Source organism: Rhineura floridana, chromosome 1 (assembly GCF_030035675.1).
Source record: "Rhineura floridana isolate rRhiFlo1 chromosome 1, rRhiFlo1.hap2, whole genome shotgun sequence".
NCBI lineage: Eukaryota > Metazoa > Chordata > Lepidosauria > Squamata > Rhineuridae > Rhineura > Rhineura floridana.
This window is the reverse complement of record NC_084480.1, coordinates 282335527-282357230: the sequence shown is the minus strand read 5'-3', so window position 1 is coordinate 282357230 and position 21704 is coordinate 282335527. Positions and strand designations below refer to the sequence as shown.

Below are 21704 nucleotides of genomic sequence, written 5' to 3'. Positions count from 1 at the left end.
TTCAAAAAAAAAAAGCAGAGAGAGAGAGAGAGAGAAACACATTCTGCTTTACATAAATTACCGCTCAAAATATGACAGAGATTCCTCAGCAAAATACACTGTCATCTGCATTACAATAATAAATTATTGTGGTTTTTTTTTTCATATCTCCTAATTATTCAGATTAATTTACTGGGTACTGTTCACCTAGATGATTCCCTGCTCAGCTGTCTCTTGCACAGCTCCTATTCATTTGAATGATTCAGCATATAAGTTACCACTGAATTGTATTCTAGCTTTGTCTGGTCATTATCATGCTGAATAATAGCATTTATGAATACCCACAGTCACATCAAGGCTTTGTACTTCTTCCTAAGGTCCTTGTACAAAAAGAAGTTGAAATTACACATTCACTTTTTTTGGGTGGGGGTGTAAATTAAGGGAAGATGAGTGTATTGTGGGAGGGTGCTGGTGGGCAGGAAACCATGAGGGCTGGCAAGGGGTGAGTGGGTGGAAGCCAAGAATTCTTCTTTGGACAAAATTTCAATCTGATCTAGAGAAGAACTTGGGGTTTTGTACAATTCACTTCTCCTTTGAACTGGGCTTTTATGAGCCCCTGATGTTCATTTCCAAGACTGAACTTGCAGAACTTTGTCAGCATGCCTAGTTAAAGGCTCATGTATTAATGTACCACATTCAACTATAGTCCCTGTGGTGTGCATGCCTAGGATTCATACCATCAGAACAGCAAGTTTGGCTCTCACATCTTGAGTGAGAATCTTGGAGTATCTACTGTTTTGTAATGTCTGAGGTAGCCTAATGAGGCAGCAGAGGAGACATTGTGAGAAGCAGCACCAAGTGCCAGTGTAGTGTAGTAGTTAGAGTGCTGGACTAAAACCCAGGAGACCTGGGTTCAAATCCCTACTCAGCCATGAAGTTTGCTGAATGACATTGGGTCAGTTATATTTTCTCAGCCTAACCTACCTCACAGGGGTGTTGTGGGGATAAAATGAAGAGGGAGGAGAACCATGTACACCACATTGAGCTCCTTGGAGGAAAGGTGGGATATAAATATTGATGTTGTTGCACATCATGGATGATTTTGTACATCGTTTTGCTATGTGGACAATGCTATTCCCACAATTCCCCTAGTCTATCATGTTACCATCTGGAAAATCCATTTGAGGTCATCCTGGGTACAATGAGACACATGGAGATCCGTTGAGCTGACTCAGCTAACTGAGACTTGAAACACTTACCAACTCCTTTGTCCATCCTCCGGATATATCTTAAACCTGAGTCATTTTCTTACCAAACAGTGATTTATTGAGTGGAGCTTGGAGATGCACTATGCACGGCCTGGTAGGGGAGTCATTCATTGCACGTGGTGGCATATGAGTTATCCTTGTTTTACTACATCCATATATCTTCAAGGCACTGCAATTACTATGGCTCAAAAATGGTCCTGAGATAATTTATTAAATTGTGCCCCTCCTGCTAGGGATTTCACAGCTTGTTCCTCTTTCTCCACATTCTAGAAACCTTTATAACTTTCTGGACCTGTGTCTTTGTCAGTTTTAGGGAGCTTTACAATACATTGCAACTAAATTTGTGCCTGCAAAGAATATTTTACCAAGGAGAAAATATAATCAGTTTTTTAATTTTGGGTTTTTTTAAAGTAAGCCAGAAGTTTTCCTTGTTGCTGCAGTTTAATTTTTTTCCCCAAAAATTGCACAATACAGTTGGAACTCCATGCCACCCATCTTTTTAAAAAGAATCCTGTTAAAAATGCACAGCTGGCTTGACGATGAGTGACAAATCTGAAGTCAGAGTGAAACTTCCTGATCATCTGAGCCCTTGCCACCCGATTAGCAGAAGAAAAACAGGGCAGATGGAGGGAGACACAGCAGTTCGTAGGGAACAGATGGCCATTGCAAACTTGATATATGAAATTAATAACACTTTCTCAAATACAATTAGTAGAAGGAAGATATTACCTGCATTTTCATAACTGTGAGCAAGCTGACATTAAATGAGTCTTTTCAGATTAACAGTTGATATGGCATTGATATTTAGAGGGAAATAAAAACAATATATAGGAAATAATGACCTTTATGCTATAATTGATTAGAGATGAATGCTGCATAAGCTGGATGCCCTATAGGGTGTAATTCCCCAGATATGCCATTTTTCTTGCTAAGCTTGCTTCAGCCTCCTTGCTATTTCCTCTTTGCAGAAACAAAATGGGCATGGTGTTAATTTTTGTTGTGAGATTTGTAGCACAAGGCCATCAGTGGTGATGCAACTTTACAGAAATCTTACATGTCGTTTTCAACAGAGGCTATCAAATAGCAGTCTGAGACAGCTCAAAAGAAAAGCAAGGAAGCAGGGACATTAGAAATGTTCAGCAGTTGGTGAAAATGACATTCTATTTGGCAGAGATTCTCCAACAGATCCAGTGACCTACTAGAGTTTCAGGTAGTCTGATGCATGGAGAGAAGAGACAGACAGCTTCCTCGGTGAGTTTTGTGACGGAAGTAGCCCCATGCACAAACCTTTCCTTTGTTTGCATGAAGAGTGAAACCCCTGCTGAAGATGGGGAAACAATACGGAACTCTTTGAATGCATGCCATGGAACATTGTTCCTTGGTAGGGGGAGAGTCTAGTTGCGGTCAGGCATTTGCCTGAACACACCAAGTCTTAGCATGGGGATGCATGTAAGGGCACACATTCAAGCTCCGCCTCCAATGTCCCTGGGCACCAGGTATGCTCTACCTTTCTGTCCTGAACTGAATCAGTAAGGTTCAACAGATATCACAAAGGTAAAACTTTCTTGTTGTGATTGGACCCTCATGTGGTCAGATTTAGATTCTCAGAAGATCTTTAAAACATTCCGTTCTGCAAGCTAAGGTCCATGACCATTCTCTTGAAACTTAGGCTCTAAAGTAAAGCCAATGAGTCCTAGCAATAAGGACAGGGGTGGCAAAGATATTTTTCTGCCTGAGGCAAAGGACAAGATGGTGCCACACACACATGTATTTCCACATACAAAATCTGACTGGACTTGCTGTTGAATCTAAGGCATGCCATGTGGCACGCACAGTTCGGTCCTCTGAGAGAAGAGAATGGCTGAAGGATTCAGGAGAACAACAGCAGTGCTGCTGCCTCCCCAAGTCTGCCAGCTGAGATAGTTGCCTCACTCTGCCTAATGATCGGGGTGCAGGCATTCATGCTTTGCTATCTTTTGCCCACAAAACCATAGATAGATGTAGCATTGAAGTGTAATTATCTCTAAAAAAAACAAACCCACACACATTTTGAAGCCATTTTAATTCTCCCTATGAGTGTAACAGCTTTTTGTGTTTAACCAGGTCTTGATTAATTTGGTGGAAGGGGGAGAAGGGGTTCTGATAAACTTGCTTTGGGATCTAAATCTGGCAGTCTGTGTGCCATTCAAGCCTGCATCAAGACACTTTTAGATATAAGCCTATTCACATGGGAATGTGTTCATTAAAAAGCTTCACCATGAGGAACCCTGTCATAAATGAACCTTTACATCAGGTGTGGGGAACCTTTGCCACACCTCAGATGTTGCCGAACTACAATTCCCATCGTCTTAGGCCATTGGCCATGATTGCTGAGGCTGATGGGAATTGCAGTTCAGCAACATCCGGAGGGCCAAAACCCTGTTTTACATTAATCCTAAACTACGACGACAAGAAGAAGCACCCGTTCCCAAACATTGAGCTAAATTCTACATTATATTCCATAAGATGTTTCAGTATACCTTGTTGTTATCAGCAACTAGAAAAAAATTAATGTGTATGTAAGTGGGAAGTATTGGGGGGGGGGGATCCTGTATGATTTTAAAACTTTTTAAATATACTGAAAAGGAATCATTATGCCTTTCCAGAGTGTAGGTCTCCAAATGCAGAAGTAAATGCTCCAAACAGCTTTGCTTGGAATAGAAATGACCATTCAAGCCAGCAATTTTCCTTAACTGAGTGTGAAGTCTTAACCATATGATATGATGTTTTATTTAAAAGTGGAGCTCGTACTACTGAGGTGGGAAATGTATACCTTTAGAAGATTGCATTGTGTCACCATATGTTGTCTCCGCTAATGTTTTGAAAGTGATTGCCGACTGCCTAAAGGTAGCACATCTCAAGATTAAAAGCCACATCTCGCTGCAGGCCAGGAGCAAAACCGTTTATTTCAAAGGCTGCAGTATGGATAGTTTTAAAGGTGTTAATTCAGGCCTGTGTACTTTTAACTGTTTGTTAAAAAGGCATACAGTTCAGCATTATTTCAAAGGAAAGGGCTGGGAGGAGTGTAATGCAGGCAGTGCCATTGCTGTGTTATTAGCCAATAGGAATTGGGGGGGGGAAGGACCCAGTAACCGGTAAGCAGAGACATATATTTCCTAAGTGTCCTCAAAAGAAATATTTTGAATTACCAATCAAGATTTTTTTCCTAACAAAGCAGAGACAGGAACAGTTCTCCAGTTACAAGTTGTTTTATAGCAGGAGAGCTTGTGATAACATTTGTTCTGGATTATCGTGTGCATATTGAAAAAGCAAAGTTGTCATTTATATATTTTAATATTTAAACTTATGTTAAATCTGAATTTCTTTGCAGTAATTTAATATACTTCTGCTCCCTGTTTGCTTTCAGATAGCCTTGGTGAAAGGAAAGAAAGATAGAAGAGGCATCATTCCTTCCCAGGCAAGTGGATCCTTTGGCTGTGAATTTTCCAGTACTTTGCCCTTCAAGATAACATTGAATTAAGTGTCTCCAGCAATAATGCTTTTCTCACACCCCCTTTTTGTTAATAAATAAATAAATCCCACCAAACGGTGCAGTCCTGCAAAGTGATGTTTGACTCTTGCAGTTTATGTATTACAATGATACTGATGTAACTATTTAGCCTGAAGAAGAGAAAATTAAGGGGAAACACAATTGCAGATAGTGGAGACTGGTGGCTCTGATGTTATTGGACATCTCCTTGAGAGTTTGGACTAAAACCTGGAGCAGATTCACTGCCCCATTGACATCAGAGCCACTAATCTCCATTGATTGCAAGTTTCTATATACTGCAAGCCCAGTAGCAGGACCAGAACCAACAGGTAGAAATTGCCAGAAAGGAGAGTTCAGCTGCATATTAGGAGAAGCTTCCTAATGGTAAGGGCATTCCGCAGTAATTCTCAGGAGGTGTAGGGCTCCATTTCACAGGAGGTATTAAAGCAGAAGCTGGGCAGCCATCTGTCAGGAATGGTGTTGTTGCATCTTTCATTGAACAAGGGGATGGACTACATATCCTCCAAGATCCCCTCCAACACTCTGATTCTCCCCTGATCACATTGACCATGATAGCATTCTGGAAAACTCCTCTCAATAGGATGTAGCTGGTACCATCTCTGTGTTGTTCACACTTCTCAAACCAATATGCAAGCTGATACACAGCTTTCCTTTGAAATGCACACTTCTCCAAATTTTGGGATGCCGTTCTTCAGCCAAGTAGGATATACAAAAATCAGTATACTAGGATAAAATGTGCATGAAATGAATATATTCATGAAACCAACATACAAAAATGCATTATATTAGGAGAAATTCACTTACTCGACCCTTGCCCATCATGGCTCGTTATGAGCTGCAAAGATAGACTGGGTGAGGGGATAAAGCTGGTGGTAAATGCTTCACTCGAAGAGGGAGTAATGCCATCAGCGCTCAAGGAGGCAATAATAAAACCAGTTTTAAAGAAGCCCTCCTTGGACCCTCGAAATTTGAACAACTTCCGCCCAGTTTCAAATTTACCATTCTTAGGCAAGGCGATTGAACGGGTGGTGGCAAAGCAATTGCAAGCGCACTTGGAGGAAGCAGATTATCTGGATCCATCTCAATCGGGCTTCAGGCCTGGACATGGGACTGAAACAGCCTTGGTCGCCTTGGTGGATGATATGAGGAGGGCATGGGATAGAGGCGAATGCACCTTCCTTGTCCTCCTTGATCTCTCAGCGGCTTTTGATACCGTTGACCACGCTATCCTCTTGGACCACCTGGAGAGGTTAGGTGTAGGAGGCACTGTATTGCAGTGGTTCTACTCCTTCCTCTCTGGTAGGTACCAAAGCATTGGAGGAGGAGATGTCGGATCCTTGGCCTCTCACTTGTGGGGTGCCACAGGGTTCCATCCTCTCTCCGATGCTGTTTAACATCTATATAAAGCCGCTGGGTGCAATCATCAGGAGTTTTGGGCTGCGGTGTCATCAATATGCGGATGACACGCAGCTTTATCTCTCATTTAAATCTTCACCAAGGTTGGCTGTAGAAACCCTGTCTAAGTGCCTGAAGTCGGTGAGTGGCTGGATGGGAAGGAATAAGCTGAAGCTGAACGCAGAAAAAACTGAGGTACTGTTTGTGGGAGACAAGGGAAGGTTAGGGGATATAGACCTGGTACTCAATGGGGTACGTTTGCCCCTGAAAGACCAGGTCCGCAGCCTGGGGGTCATTCTTGACTCCCAGCTGTCCATGGAGGCTCAGGTTTCGGCTGTGAGCCAGGCGGCGCTGTATCAACTCCATCTGATACGGAGGCTGCGCCCCTACCTTCCCAACCATCTACTCCCACCAGTAGTACATGCCCTGGTCACCTCTGGCCTAGACTACTGTAATGTGCTCTACGTGGGGTTACCCTTGAAAATGGTCCAGAAGTTGCAACTGGTACAGAATGCAGCGGCTCGTCTGATTAAAGGCAGCCGCCGGCAGGATCACATCACTCCAGTGCTAAAGGAGTTGCTCTGGTTACCGGTTGCTTACCGAGCCCAATTCAAGGTGTTGGTTCTGACCTTTAAATCCCTATACGGTTTCGGGCCAGTCTATCTGAAGGAGCGCCTCCAGCATCGGCAGGGATGCCACTCAACAAGATCAGCCTCAGAAGACCTTCTCTCGATCCCACCGGTTAAAACAGCCAGACTGGTGAGGACCAGAGGGAGGGCCTTTTCAATAGTGGCCCCCACCCTGTGGAATTCTCTCCCAAATGATCTCCGCCATGCCCCTTCGATGATGAGCTTCCGCCAGACTTTGAAGACCTGGTTCTTCAGGCAAGCCTTTGGGTTGGGTTAAGTTTTTATTATTGGGTTCTAATATTTTAACATTTTAATGTTTAATGTATTTTACTTGTACGTCGCCCAGAGTGGCTGGACAACCAGCCAGATGGGCGACTAATAAATATAATATAAATAAAAAATAAAAATAAAAATAAAAATAAAAGAAATTGATTGTGAGAGTTTGAGTATTAGTTAAAGCAGCATACAAAAATGTGTTTATTAGGAGACATTTGCACTAAAATGTTGAAGAATTTTCATGATCTTTCTTTTTCAAAAAAAAATCACAAACTGATGCAGAAATGCAGACAACTGAATTTAAAATTGGGGAAAAAATGAGAAACTGAGAGAACTGAAACTGACAGAGTTCATCCATCCCTAGATGAGATAAAGCCATTTTTATGTATTTTAGTGACAGGTTTTCAGCAAGCGCACTTTTCTTAGAGGGTATTGAGGCATGAACTGCTTTCAGCCATGCTAAACAGTCTTGTAATTGTTGATAGGTAAAATATACCCCAACTGCCTCCACTTCAGAAAGCGAGCAGTTCCACTCTTCAGTTTGCAAGTCATCTCTATTAGCCAAGGAAGGGACACCTTGGGCTGAAGTTCCACTTCACTAAACAGTTCATAGGTGGTGTGTGTGGGGGGGAGAACTCTGAGTTCAATGTACTTAATATGAGTGTCTATGTTAACCTAATACTTCTTTTTCTTTTTTAATGTAACATGCTTTCCTATCAGATAATAGCCATCAGGATTTATTGAAAGACCTCCCTCATTGTCTGCAAAAGAAACAAAAACCTTACAATGATAGAGGATTAGGTTCCCTCCCCCTGAGGCCTAGTTCAGCCACTGTGTGTCTTTGTCTGGGACTTCCTTCTATTGTAAAATGCGATCGGCAGCTCCAGTTTTGAAGCCTGTGGGGGGAAGGAGAGATTAAGTTCTCTTCAGCTGGCTATCCAAGGGTGTGGCTTTTTCACATTTGGGCTAGCAGATGGTGACAAACCCAACAGGTGCACCCTTCTCACTGCACCAAGCCTCTCTCTCTTTTTAAAACATCTGCTCGGCACACAAACAGCATTCAGAGCCCCAACCACACAGTCTCAATCCTCCTTCCCCCAACACCAGATGGACACTTTACTATTAGTAGGGATGGAAGCGGACAAGATGCTGAGAGGAGAGGACCGGTGACCTTCAACTGTGAACCTTTCTATGCTGCATGTTGCAAAGGCTCATTTCATCAGGAATGCTTTGATCTGAATATTACGGGACGAAAAACAACTACGAGCTACATGGTGATTAGGTCGTGTCGGAAGTGGTGAGCAGCCCGTTTTTTTTATTTTTTCCAAAGAAGAGTCGTTGACAGCGAGTGACAGATTCTCTCAGCAGTCGCAAATGGTAAAAAGTGGCAGCCAAGAATGCAACCTGGGGAGGTCTAGGCTTACATCTCACTAGGTGGCCTTAGGCAAGCTATGCTTCTCTCAGCATCAGGCCCACATTCACAAAACATGGCAAAAGCAGGGGAGGGAAGGGCTGTAGCCCAGTGGCAGAGCAATCACTTTGCATGCAGAAGGTCCCAAGTTCAGTCCCCGGCATCTCCAGGCAGGGCTAAGAGAAAATCCTATCTGGAATTTTAAAGAGTAGCTGCCAGTCCCATGGGTGGGCAACGGGATCCAGCTGGCTCACTTTAAACTCCTCTATGTTCCTTTGTAGCCATGTCCATACTTGTCCCACGCCTGAGGTCAGATGTGGGGCAGGTGGGTGTGGTTTGTGGGGAACATCTCATTGGGACCTGCATCAGGCCTAATTAGATCTGCAGGCTGGAGGTTCCTGCCCCTGATATAGAAAGAGTTAAACTAGATGCAGCGCTTGGAAAAGTTACTTTTTTAAACTACAACTCCCATCAGCCCCAGCCAGCATGGCCACTGGATTGGGCTGATGGGAGGTGTAGTTCAAAAAAGTAACTTTTCCAAGCTCTGACTAGATGACACAATGGTCTGACTCGGAAGAAGGCAGCTTACTAAATGTCCTTAGGATAAACTCCAATGCTTTTGGAGTTTCAACTTAGGGTTTTTTTAAAAATTTCCTTTATTTGTATACCTAGAGTATGTGTATTTGAAGTCCTTGCTCTATCCTCTATTTGTTTCCCCTCCACTCCTTTGTTGTCCTCATTTTATTTTATTTAGATTGTATGCCTCCTGGGCAGGGACTTATTTTTACTGTCTTACGTACAGCACCATGTGCATCTGATGGTGCTATATAACTAAATGATGATGCTGATGACAACGATGACCGTATAATGGCCTCCCTTATTTTATTTACTGATTTAACTTACTTTCTTACTTACCTACTGTATTTGTATTGGCCACCAAATCATTTAATGTCGCTGGGCTGCTGCTCACAGAAATAAAAGACGAAAATACAATATTATGAGATCAATATTCTAAATTACAGCATACAATGTTTCACCAGCAGAGGAAAAAGACCTGATCAGTTTAACAGCGGAAATATGCAATGAAACAGAGTTCTGACACTGAGAGCCCAGACACTGCGATCATGTATTATTTTAAAGGGCTGCCCTGGGTGTATAAAAAGGTCATCACCTGGCCCTGAAAAGGCCATAAAGGAGGCACTAAGCAAGCCTTTCTGGGGAGGCTATTCTATACCTGGGTCCTCTCCCTAGAAGCTTCACTTTGCTGAAGCATTTGGAGCAGGACCTCTGAAAATTCAGTGCTCCATATTTCTGCAGTAATTAGCGATATATATTTTTTTAAAATCCTCATGAAAATTCTTGAGTGTTTTAGTGCAAATTTCTCCTAATAAAATTTCTCAATTTTTATACCTTTTTGACTGATGTACAGATTTTTGCAAGCAATTTGCAAGTATAATATATTTTTGTATGTTATTTTCACTAATATATTCTTTTTTAATGTACATTTCTCCCTAATATGTGCATTTTTGTACACATTGCAAAATTCAGATAAGTGCAAATTTTGAAGGATGGTTGTGTTTCAGTTCTCATATTGTTTCGGAAAGTCCATATTTGACAGATTCGGGTTCAATAGCAACCCGAATCAAATTTCTCCCCTTTGGTATATGCAGGATCAGTTGTGGTGCCAGATGAACCATTCCTTGGAAGAACATTCCAAAGTCAAGGCACCACTACATAAAAGTCTCTTTCCCCAGTTGTCATTTGCCTGTCAGCTGGTTATTCAGTGTTTGTGCTGGTCAAAATGGGCCTCTGATTATGTGGTTCATGTGGAAACAGGTAGTCCATCTGATAGTAACTTCCTAGACAGGCCCCATTTCACATGCTCCTCCAAGTGACCTGGGCATGCTCAAAGAGACTATCCATGTGACCAGACGAGTAAACTGTGGAAGCCATACCTTTTTCCGCAATCTGGTCTTGAATTTTGGTGGATTTTAATAGATACTTTTTACCCTCCTTCAAAGCTTTGCAGTGTGGAAGGAAACACGTGACTCCTCTCTGCCTTCACTGGAAGCTCAAACTGTTTGGAATGTGAGCCTCACCCATCTGTAGAGTGGCAGGAGACTGAAACCAGTTTGGGGTGTGCAGAAAATATGCAATGACATGTTTTTTAAAAAAGCTAGAATTAATGCATTTGGATGAAAAGTTGGTTTAGAATTTGGCCGGGGGGGGGAGCGGTGCTGATGTTGCTGTGGAATGAGGATTGCTGGGCTTTTTACTCAGTCACTTCTCAGTCTGTATATCTGCAAATAAACGAATGATGATCAAGCAGTATAGATCTCCAGTGTTCTCCCTTCCAGGGGGCATTGTTTCTATAAAGGTCGCCACTGCTTGAGTCAAGGGAAGTGTAAAATAATTGCAGCTGAATGCTTTTACAGAAGAGCAGAAACACATCTCTCATCTCATCCATAAGCATAACTCATGTTAGGGAAGTATGAATTAAATGTTCAGAAAATATACTTGACCCACGCGCTTGTCTAACTCACATTAAGCTTGGTGCTGGGAGAAGGACTTCTTAATCCTTTCCCTTCTCTCCGTTCATCCACTCAAAATTGCCCAAGCTTTGCCACCCATGGGGAAGAAGATAAGGGATTCCCCCTATTTTTTTCTTCTGCAGGGAGTAAAACAGCTTTGGGGTGGTGATTACAAGCAGACAAATGGTAGGAAGAGAAAAGGCTAAGCAATCCATTCCCTTGCCTTCCTGGGCTGCTTTCACACTGCACTTTCCCCCATTATTCTAACAATTTCTTACCTGGTAATTTGCACATTATATTTGATATTTCACATGATGTACAAGCTAGTTCTGCAATTCTAGTGGAACATAGTGCAAGTTTAGTGCCAATTTTGTGATATATAATACCAGAAATAATCCGTTTGCAAGCTTGGGAACCCGGAGAATTGTGGAAGTTTTTCACTAGCTGCAGCCGCTCATGTGACAGGCATCCCATCAAGCAATGTGCTTCTGCCCTTTAGGCATGCAGGGTATTTTTGTTTGTTTGTTTTGCCTGATGAAAATTGTACTGGTATTCCAGCTTAGGTGTGGGTAGCAGCAGCATTTCCCACCCCACCCCATGTTTATACAACTAAAAAAAAAAGTCAGATGCTAAAGGGAGAGGGGTTGCATGGCAACAGAATGAGAACTTAGACCTCCTACACAGTGGGGAACTACACTGCACATGTGTATAATGGGTGAGGGATGAAAACAAGACGTTCATTGCAGCCACATGAAAGGCAGTTGCACAAAATGCCGGTATATCAGCTGGAAAAGCTACTGTTCCTTAATGCAACAGGTACTGCAATGTGAAAGGAATTTTAGAAAATGGGATGGAAGTGCTACCATTTTAATCTGTTAAGCTACCACAATAAGCCCTATGTCTGAAAGCAGCCCGAGTGAAGAATGCTTACAACTCTGGGTATGACTAATGATATGACAAACACCCACATTCAGTATCCAAGCCGGCATTGTATATTCTGTACCTTCTCAGTAGACTCAGTTGCAGGTTTGGAAGCAAAGGTGCAATTATTGGTTCTCTTCCTTCCCTCGTGATCCTTAACTTCCCTTTGTTTCTCTCTGACTTGCTGTATGGGCTCCCCAGGATTCTCTCCTTCTGCTGATGTTCTGGATCCATTGCAGGGTCTCAGCAAACCTGGCAGCTTTAGCTAGACTAGCAGCTGTCTGGAAATCTCATGGCTCAGGGGCTCGCGTGGGTCAGGAGCACATCATGAAGGAATGAATTGTATGTGTCTCATCCTGAGGGAGCGTCAGAGCATAAAAGATTTGAAGAAAGCATTCAGTCCAAGCAAGAAACTGCCCAACCAGCTGAAAAAGCATACAATATGGGTTGGATTTTCTTTTCTTGTTTCTTTGCAATACAAATTTCAGCAAAAAGACCTGCTGGAAAGGAAAGCATAGGTGGGGAAAGAGTATTCTCTAATATTATATTACAGCCTGGTGGAAGGCAAGCTCTGTACCATTTGCAACGTAAAGAAAAAACATTTTTATCATAAACGGGCACTCTGTTTGGGTCAAAAAGGTTGTAGCAAACATTGCACTCTTGGCAGTCTTAAGCTATCTGTTAGTGACTGGGGGGTGGGAGGAGAGGGTATCTACCCTGTGGCTGAGTTCCTATAAAAATGGCTATACAACCATCATCATCATCTGTTGAATTTTGCTTCATTTATATTGATTTATTTTTTACTCTCTTGCATACTTTGGCCTAGTTTTTTTTTCCAGCTTTGAGCAAGCTCCCATTTTTTATTTTGCATATTTTTCACAACAGTGTTTTTTTTTACTCTTGTATATTTTGTTCTGGTTTTTCCTGTAGGAGAAGGACAAGAAACTAGTAGCAGCTGTACTGGCTGCACCTAGATACTTTCAGATACTTTCATCCTCATATACTGCATCTACACACACACACCCAAATTGTAAACCATTCTTAGTTATATGTGTTGGGGATGCTCTAGGTTTGGATTTTCTGTATTCAGCAGAGTGCTGGACTAGATCAGTGGTGAAGAACTTGGGGCCCTCCAAATGTTGCTGTATTCCAACTAACTCCTAACGCTCCAATCCTACATAATTAGGGTGGGGGAAAGTCTTTTATTGGCTACAATAGAAGGGCTTTTTCAAGCTTAATTGAATCAGGGAAGGAGTGGGGTGAGGAGGGAATGAAGAAAGCCAAAGAGAAAGGCCCCCCAGGAGCTGCACCCAGCCGTTGGGCCAGTGGTTCCTCACCATTTTAACACACATTTACCTAGGAGTATTTCCTAATGAATTTAATGGGGCTTACATTTGAGGAAACGTACAGGAGTGCTTAGGGTGGCCAAGAAAAGAGAGATCCAGGAATGAGGATCCTGGGACACTCCAGATGTTGTTGGAATCCAACTCCCATCATTCCTGACTATTGGCCAGGTTGTTTGGGGTTAATGGGAGTTGGAATCCAGCAACTTCTGGATAGCCACCACAGTTTATCCATTCTTGGAATACACCAGGCTTAGTCTTGTGTGTCATCTCTCATTATTTATTTGTTTGTTTGTTCATGTACATATTTATTAAATTTATATCCCACCCTTCCTCCCAGTAGGAGCCCAGGGCAGCAAACGAAAACACTAAAAATACTCCAAAGCATCTTAAAAACAGATTTTAAAATATATCAAAGCAAAACATCTCTAAAAACATATTAAAACAAAACATCTTTAAAAACATATTAAAAAATCTTTAAAAACATATTTTTTAAAAACTTTAAAAACATCTTAAAAAGCAGTTCGAACACAGACACAGACTGGGATAAGGTCTCTACTTAAAAGGCTTGTTGAAAGAGGAACATCTTCAGTAGGTGCTGAAAAGATAACAGAGATGGTGCCTGTCTAATATTTAAGGGGAGGGAATTCCAAAGAGTAGGCAACACTACACTAAAGGTCTGCTTCCTATGTTGTGAGGAATGGACCTCCTGATAAGATGGTATCTGCAGGAGGTCCTCACCTGCAGAGTGTAGTGATTGACTGGGTACATAAGGGGTAAGATGATCTTTCAGGTATCCTGGTCCCAAGCTGCCAAAACCAGAACCTTGAACTTAGCCTGGTAGCTAATGGGCAGCTAGTGCAATTCTTTCACCAGCGGGATGATATGTTGGCGATACCTTGCCTCAGTGAGCAGTCTCACTGCCTCATTTTGCACCAGCTGAAGCTCCTGGATCAACCTCAAGGGCAGCCCCACATAGAGCCCATTACAATAATCCAGCCTGGAGGTCCCCGGTCTTCTCTAATGGCCAGGGTCCCCAACTACTGCTATGTATCTGTAGGTTTTCCATAATTTAAAAGTGGTGGTTTTTGTAGAGTGCACCTTTCCTGATAATCTTGATAGTTGCTCAAAAACTCATATCTGCTATTAAATATGGAAAACCTCAGCAAATAAAAAAATGCTAATTTATTCCAGCTGTATGCCTAACTAAATATTTAGACACTTTCTGTGAAGCTGCTAATGCCTAACCTTTGTAAGAATCTATAATTTGGTATTGGGGAAAAAAACAGTATTAACTGTTGTACTAGTGTCACAGGTATCTAAAAATAGTCACCCCTTACCTATAAATACTCTACAAGCCCTAGGAAGAAATGTTTTAGTAGCACTGGAAAAATTCAGTACTGTGTGAAGAGCAGCACACTTCTTCATGAAAGGTCCCTCGAATCCCTTTTAGAAAGTAGTTACATATCCAAGGGTCCAAATTCTGAAAAGATCATGTTTGCTCCTGTATCTGTAAAAGTTGGGTAGAAATGAGAATTTCAGCAGATTTAATTTACATTTTAGAGCAGGGATAAGAAACTGAACCCATGAGAATTCCTCCTTCAATGTAATTATTAAAGGCACAGGAACCTTCTCCTCTGCTATATCTGAAGCTACTGTGTATAGGACTGCAAATTTTTAAGATGAGATCCTTGATATTTCGATCTATAGAATCATTTGAAAATTACCTTAAATGCATATGTTAAATCCTAGAGCAGGACTGGGGGACCTGTGGTCCAGCAGAGCCACAAGTCATACCCAATAGTCTATCCCTGGCCTTTGTGCATTCAGCTGACATTCTGATGACCTCTCTCTCTGTGTCTACTACTGTATGGTTACCAGATCTGCTTGTCTGTCTATACAGATGTATATGTCAACTGTATCTTACATGCAGGGCTGGTTCTAAAGGGCAGCCAGGTGGGGCACTGGCCCGACGGCCCCTGGAGCTACAGGGGGCCCCTCAGCCGCCCCTCTGTTCCCCTTCTGTGATCCACGCCCCCCATGCCCCCCACCTACCTGTCTGCTGTCTTTTACCATTGCCCTTAACGAAGATGGCGGCCACAGTTTCCCTAAGGTACTGAAGCCCTTGCCACCATCTTAGTTGATGGCAGAGTTGCGTGTGCATAGCACGCACGTGTGCCATCAACAAAGATGGTGTCGGAGGCATCATCCCCTTAGGGAAACGTGTGTGCGCCCATGCATGTGCGGGGGAGCAGGGCAAGCTGATGCCCAAGGGCCGTGGCATGCCTGGAGCCAGCCCTGCTTACATGCATATTCATGAAACTAGAACCATGAACTAGATTTGGCCATCCCAAACTGAATTTGGCTGATTCTGGGGCCATCTGGGTGTGGCTCCAGTCAGGATGAGACAGCCCCAGATTGGTGCATGTCATGTGCCCTAGAGCAATCAGGAGCTGTCAGAATGTGGGGCTTCAGGCAGGAAGGAGAGGCAGGCACTGGATGAGATAAGGAGAAATGGTGCAAAGGCCTAGGAGAGTAGGAGGGACCTACCTGACCGGCTGCATCTTCCTGGGCGAAGGGAAGGGTGCGGGATGCTCCTTTTCAAGTGACTTTCCCCCCCTGGCCTTCCCACCTGACACACTTCTCTCCTTCCTGACTAACACCCTGCCCCCTGAAGCCGCACCCCACAGGATCAAATCCTCCACACAGCAGCTGTTGCAAGGAAGATCCAATGCTGCATGGTGCAAGGTTCTCCTGTGCAAGCTGCTTCCCCACAGGTAAGTTGCTTGTGAAGCAGCACCCCTCAGAATCAAACTATAGTTGCTGTGTGGAGGATTTGATCCTGTGAGGCACAGGATCCTTCTTCGCAATTGACTTCTCCACAAAGAAGCTGCTTGACTGGAAGCACACCCACCCCTGCTCTCAGTTAAGAAGAAGGGGAGAGACGCAGCAAAGCCTTCCCTCCCAACCATATGGTTAATCTTTTTTTATATAAAAAAAACACTAATTAAAAAATATCCCACCCTCAAATTGATCCAGGGCAGGGTCCAGGGTGGGGCAGGAGATCCCCAGGGTGGGGCAGGAGCAGATCAGGTCAGGGGGGTTGTGCACAGGCCTACATGGAACTGTCACTTTGAGGATCGCTCCTGGAAACAATTGCACATCACAGAGGTTACTGTAATGCACACAGTTCCTCTGTATTGATACCAGTATTGTTTTGGTTATTGGGGTAAATCAACCAACTCCAATTAAAGCCAATCCAAATGAATATAAAGGTTTGTTGACACAAAGTGGCAGTCAATGTGCTAAACAGCTTTGTGGCTCTGAAATTATTGCACAGATTGCTTCTCCTCACTGTAGGAGCAATCTTGGAAGGAGATTCAACTAACCCACCTCAAGCACCGAAAGCACATGCGAAGGGAGTTTTGAGGGCTAGCTTCATCCCACACATGCACACTGCTGATGTGCACCATCCATGTGCTCAACCGGAGTGCTGAAGGGGCTCTCCATGTATATATCATTACTGGTGAGCCAAAGTCATCCCTTGCATGGAAGTGTTCTACACTTGTTTTTATGTTTGAACATAGAGCACTTTCACATGCCCGGCAACTGCATAGGTAGCAGGGGTGTGTGGCAGCATCATGCATTGGAGGGGGCATTGCTGGTCTGCATACCCTACATCTCATTCATGTATTCTTTCAACACATGAGGAGCTTATCTGAACCCTTTGAGAGTCTTGATCAATCCTCCTTCTCCCCCCCCGACTATATAGAATGGCACCTACAATCATTCCATCCCCTGCCACATTTCTACTACCAGCTGCTTCTTTTTGAATGCTTTTGGGACTGAAGGGATGGAGCAAATGGGTTGGAAACAGCCACACCCTGGATGTACACAGGGCTCCCGTTTCTCCAGCATCTGGAAGGGAAGGGGTGGCTTTCACAGGTACTTATTTTTTTCATCTCTTCACTGTTTATATTGCCTAACCTGTTTAAACCAACTTGGCACAACTGTGTGTGTGGGCAAAAGTATATTTGCATAATATAAATATCCCGAGCTATTAAGATATATTTAGTAACTCCATTAGAGTTCAATCGCTGAGCAGGTAGAACGTATGGGGGAAAGTTTGTGAAAAACTTATTAAACATTTATATCAAGTGCATTTTGATTTAGCTTGCTTAAATAATTCACTTTTTTAAAAAATGGTTTCAAAATTAACCTTAATTAATACATGCTGTGCTAAACATAAAGTGTTTGTGCTAGTGGGCACTGACATCATATTCAATCAGTGTAACACCATCTCACTAGAGAGGGATCTTGTTCTGTAGCTAAGTGGCTAATGGTACAATCGTAAGAATGTTTACTCAGCATTAGGTCCCATTATGTCTGAAGGGGCTTACTCCATCAAACATTGGTTGAGGGGGAATATTGCAGAGGTGGGGAACCTATGGTCCTTCACTTGTTGTTAGAATCAGCTATCATTAGCCAGTGGCCAATGATCAGGGATCATAGGCTGGGGCCCACCCACATCTGGAGAGCCATAGGTTCCCATCCCTGAACATGTCCACTGGAAGTGCAGCTTCCAATCTTCTTGCTTTCAGCTCATCATTTCTCTTTGGAGGTGGGGTCTCTGTCCTGGCTTCTTCCAATTTTTAGCTCTCTTTTCTCTTCAGTTCTCCAATGAAAAACCTTAGCTGCTTGCCAGCTTCCCTTATATGCACTGTTTTCACTTCTCCCAATCTCTTAGCCAGCCAGAAGAGCAACAGAGCTTTGCAAAGTTTCTCTTTCCCATAATAACTAGGTTTCCTATCCCCTTTACATTTCAGTTCCTAGGCATGGCCTTTTGAACCTTCTGACAAGTAAGTCTTGAAGCAGAAAGCAAGCATTTTGCAACACAGAACAAATTGCAAAATGGCTAAACAGTTTCATTCCTTTACACTGAGCAAAGGCCAAGGTCATTCTGGTCCATAGTCCCATTCAATCAATCAAATTCTTTATTGCATAGTCCATAGACCTCTGGAATTGAGTGAATAAAACACATACAAATAAAACGTAACAGCAACAATACATAAAATCAGGACTTAAGCTTAACCAAGTTCTTCCTTATCTGCATGGCCTGATTTAAAAATTTGCCTACACATTAGGTAACAGATTCATCTGAGCCCTGAAGAAGAAAAGTTAAAAGTGTATTTTTAGGCCGGCCTGGAAAGGATAAAAGAATTGGGGATAAAAGATCATTTCTGAGACAATCATAAAAATTACAATAGAATAGGACATGCAAGACGGTCTCAATCTCGTGTACGTTACATGGACAATACCTAAGGTTTCTTGGGGTCTTATCAAACCTACCCTCGAGAAGTCTTGACGGGAGGGCATCAAAGCGAGCCAAAGTAAAAGCCCTCCTATATTTAGGGATGGTAAGCCAATATAAGTAACGCATCCCATCAGCATGAGGTAAAACACTCAGGCCCAGCGCCCGAGGAGAACAAGGGCCAGATGCCTTGGCCAGTAGCTCTTGATTGTCAATATCTGTTAATCTGCGTTTTACCAGAGCTTTGGCCGCTGTAAATTCCATGTTTAATAGTTCTAAAGGAGAGAAACCAGCTGACAAAACTTTTTCCATGACCAGTTTGGGCCATGCTACATTAAAAAGTCCCATTCATGCATTGCACCTGTGCAGGGTGCTTCATTCGCAAAAGAGCCATGTTTGTCAGACTGCCCCAATGTTCCTTCTCCTGCTGCCAATAACCCTGGGTTGTGTATGGTGGTCTGCAAAGGAAGCCCAAAGTACATCATGCATACGATCTCCATCTAGTGGTGTTGCTGTCCCAGTGGTGTGAAGCCCCAGACGTGAGCACAATCATGTAAAGACGGCTATTATAATTGTTGTTTATGTTACGGGTTAGTATACCTCAGGTTTCATAAGGCACTGCAAAGCAGGCCCAAACTCACACAAAGCCCTCAGCTCCTAACAGCAAAGGTAGCAGTGCTCACGTTTTGGTGGTTTGGGACGCTTCATTCAGTTTGTGTCCCACTTATCACAAGTTTCAATTTCACTCCACAATCCTGCTGAATACCCTTCCTTTGTTTTCTCTTTGAAATCCAAATATGCAAGAGAGATTGTTTACACTCTGTTTGACTTCAGATGTCTTCACATAGCCCCATCTTACTGGGTACCTGGTATCACTCTGAAGTTTCCTGCCTTCACTCTGGCCCATTGTGTGTAAGACAGAGAGAGACAGTGATGATGTCAGCAGGAATTATTTCTTATATTTTATTCATTTATATCCCACCTTATATCCCACCTTTTCCCCAAAACTGGCACTCAAAGCGGCTTACAAAAATTAAAACAAATACAATTAAACACATATAAACAAAACATACAGACGTTATAAATAAAATGTAATTTAATTATAAAATTAAAAGCATTTAAAACACAGCGATTAACCCCCCCCCCGCAAAATACAAATCAGTAAAACCAGCACCCTGTTGAATAGCCCTTGCAGTCATTTCCCAAAAGCCTGTTAGAAGTCTTCACCTGCCAAGAGAAGGACAACAGGGAGGAAGCCCGTCTAACTTCCCTAGGAAAGGAGATCCAGATCCTGCAGACAGCCACCGAGAAGGCTCTTTCCTGTGTTCCACCAGACATGCCTGTGAAGGTGGCAGAACCAACAGAAAGGCCTTCCCTGATGATCTCAGGACTCAGACAGACTCATGTGGGAAGATACGGTCTTACAGAAGAGAGGTCACTGCTGCTGCCAGGAGCACAAAAAGGTGGCAAGGAAGATGAGCAGAACTGTGAAAATGTTTGACCTTACCTAAAGTCCTCTTGGGAAGGAGCAGCATAGAATGTCTGGGCTCAACGTATATGATGGGACCTAAGACATTAAGCTTGTCGGTCCATATTGGCCTTATTTTAATCCTCCGTCAATATCCTTCTTGTTTCAAAAGGCTGATTTATTTATTTGTTTATCTAAATCTTTCTGCCCTACGTTTTGGCTCCAGACTACAGCTCCCAAGATGGCTAGCAATTTCAGTGAGAAAGTGCAGTTGTGAAACTTCAATCATACATCAAACAAAAGGCAAGCACAACAAGCACTACTAACAACAAATAATTAAAACAGCAGGCAACCTACAGAGCTACAGCAGTGGAGGTTGATCCACTGGGGTGAATAGGGCACTGTCTCACCAACCTCAGACAGCCCCCACCTGCCCGCCGTCTTATTTACCACAGGACAGGGGGTGGGACTGCCTGTCAGCTTTCCCCCTCTTAGACTCAGTGTTATCCTTGTAGATTTCATCTGGGAGAAGGATGAGGACAAACCTAGAATTAGTTGTCTCCATCTATCGCTGGCTCAGGCTCCTCTCATTGGCTCTGACTCCACCTAATGCCAGTCTCCTTGCCTCCCACCCTACCAGTCCCAATGGGCAGCAGTCCCCACGGAGCCACATATATCAATGGTAAAGCCTTTACTGAGAAGTACACCTCCCCACAAAAAAAGTTTTGAGCTGACACCTGAAGCCCATATAAAGAGGGGGCTGGCCAGATCTCCCATGGGTGCCACTACCGGAAAGGCTCTTCCAAGCAAGGCCTTACTAGTACAGAGAGACATTGCACTGCTCACCCTTATTCTTGCCAAGCTGAAGTCTGCTTGGCAGACTGCACAGCCTATGCTGATCCCGCACTTGTTCTTGCCAGCCATGTAAACCAATGGTAGACAGGGAAATTAGGCTGCTGGGCTATTTTGCTTCTGTCTGCTGTCTTGCTTGGCTTAGTTTGCAGTCTTACAACACTGACAAGCAGTTTCAATGGGGGCGGGAGGGATGAGAACACGCCAACAGTGTTGGCTTCCTTCTTTCTTTTGTCCACTGAAAAGGGAAGTGAGACATTGTCAGAAAGGTGAGCAAATGGCAATGATGGCACTTATTTCCTTGCCAGGAGTCTGGGGCAAAGAGCAGGCTGGAATGAGCCTTCTCATCTATCGGCTTCTGTAGAAGCTGTCATTTCCGATAGCTGCAATAGCCACACAGAGGACTGGACATGGCTGCATGTCCTGTCAATATACATTTGCAGCCCTCTCCAGAATCAAGAACCCTGTCCAATTCCCCTTCAGACCTTCCCACACAATGCTGGGAGGTTGGGGTGAAGATGGCATATGTGGCCAAATGGCCCCACCACTGATATAATTTCAGAATGTCTAAATAGGGATTTGGTTGTTGGATTGGGCTGGCGAATCATGTGCACAGCAACTGTTTGGATCTGTGATTTCTCTTACACCCAGGGCTGGGATGGGAAACTTCTGGTCCACCAGATGTTGGACACCCAACTCCCATCATCCCTGACCATTGGCCATGCAGCCTGGGGCTGGTGGGAGTTAGAGTCCAACGATATCTGGAAGGC

At 43.4% G+C, this 21704-nt stretch overlaps 1 long non-coding RNA gene across 1 annotated transcript; it reads left to right on the top strand.

The window, feature by feature from the left end:
• Positions 1-2323: 2323 nt before the first annotated feature.
• On the top strand, positions 2324-4854 carry LOC133375561 (uncharacterized). Its single transcript, XR_009760251.1, has 2 exons — positions 2324-2498; positions 4654-4854. It is a non-coding gene; the product is annotated as an uncharacterized LOC133375561 (long non-coding RNA).
• The last annotated feature ends 16850 nt before the right edge of the window (positions 4855-21704 follow it).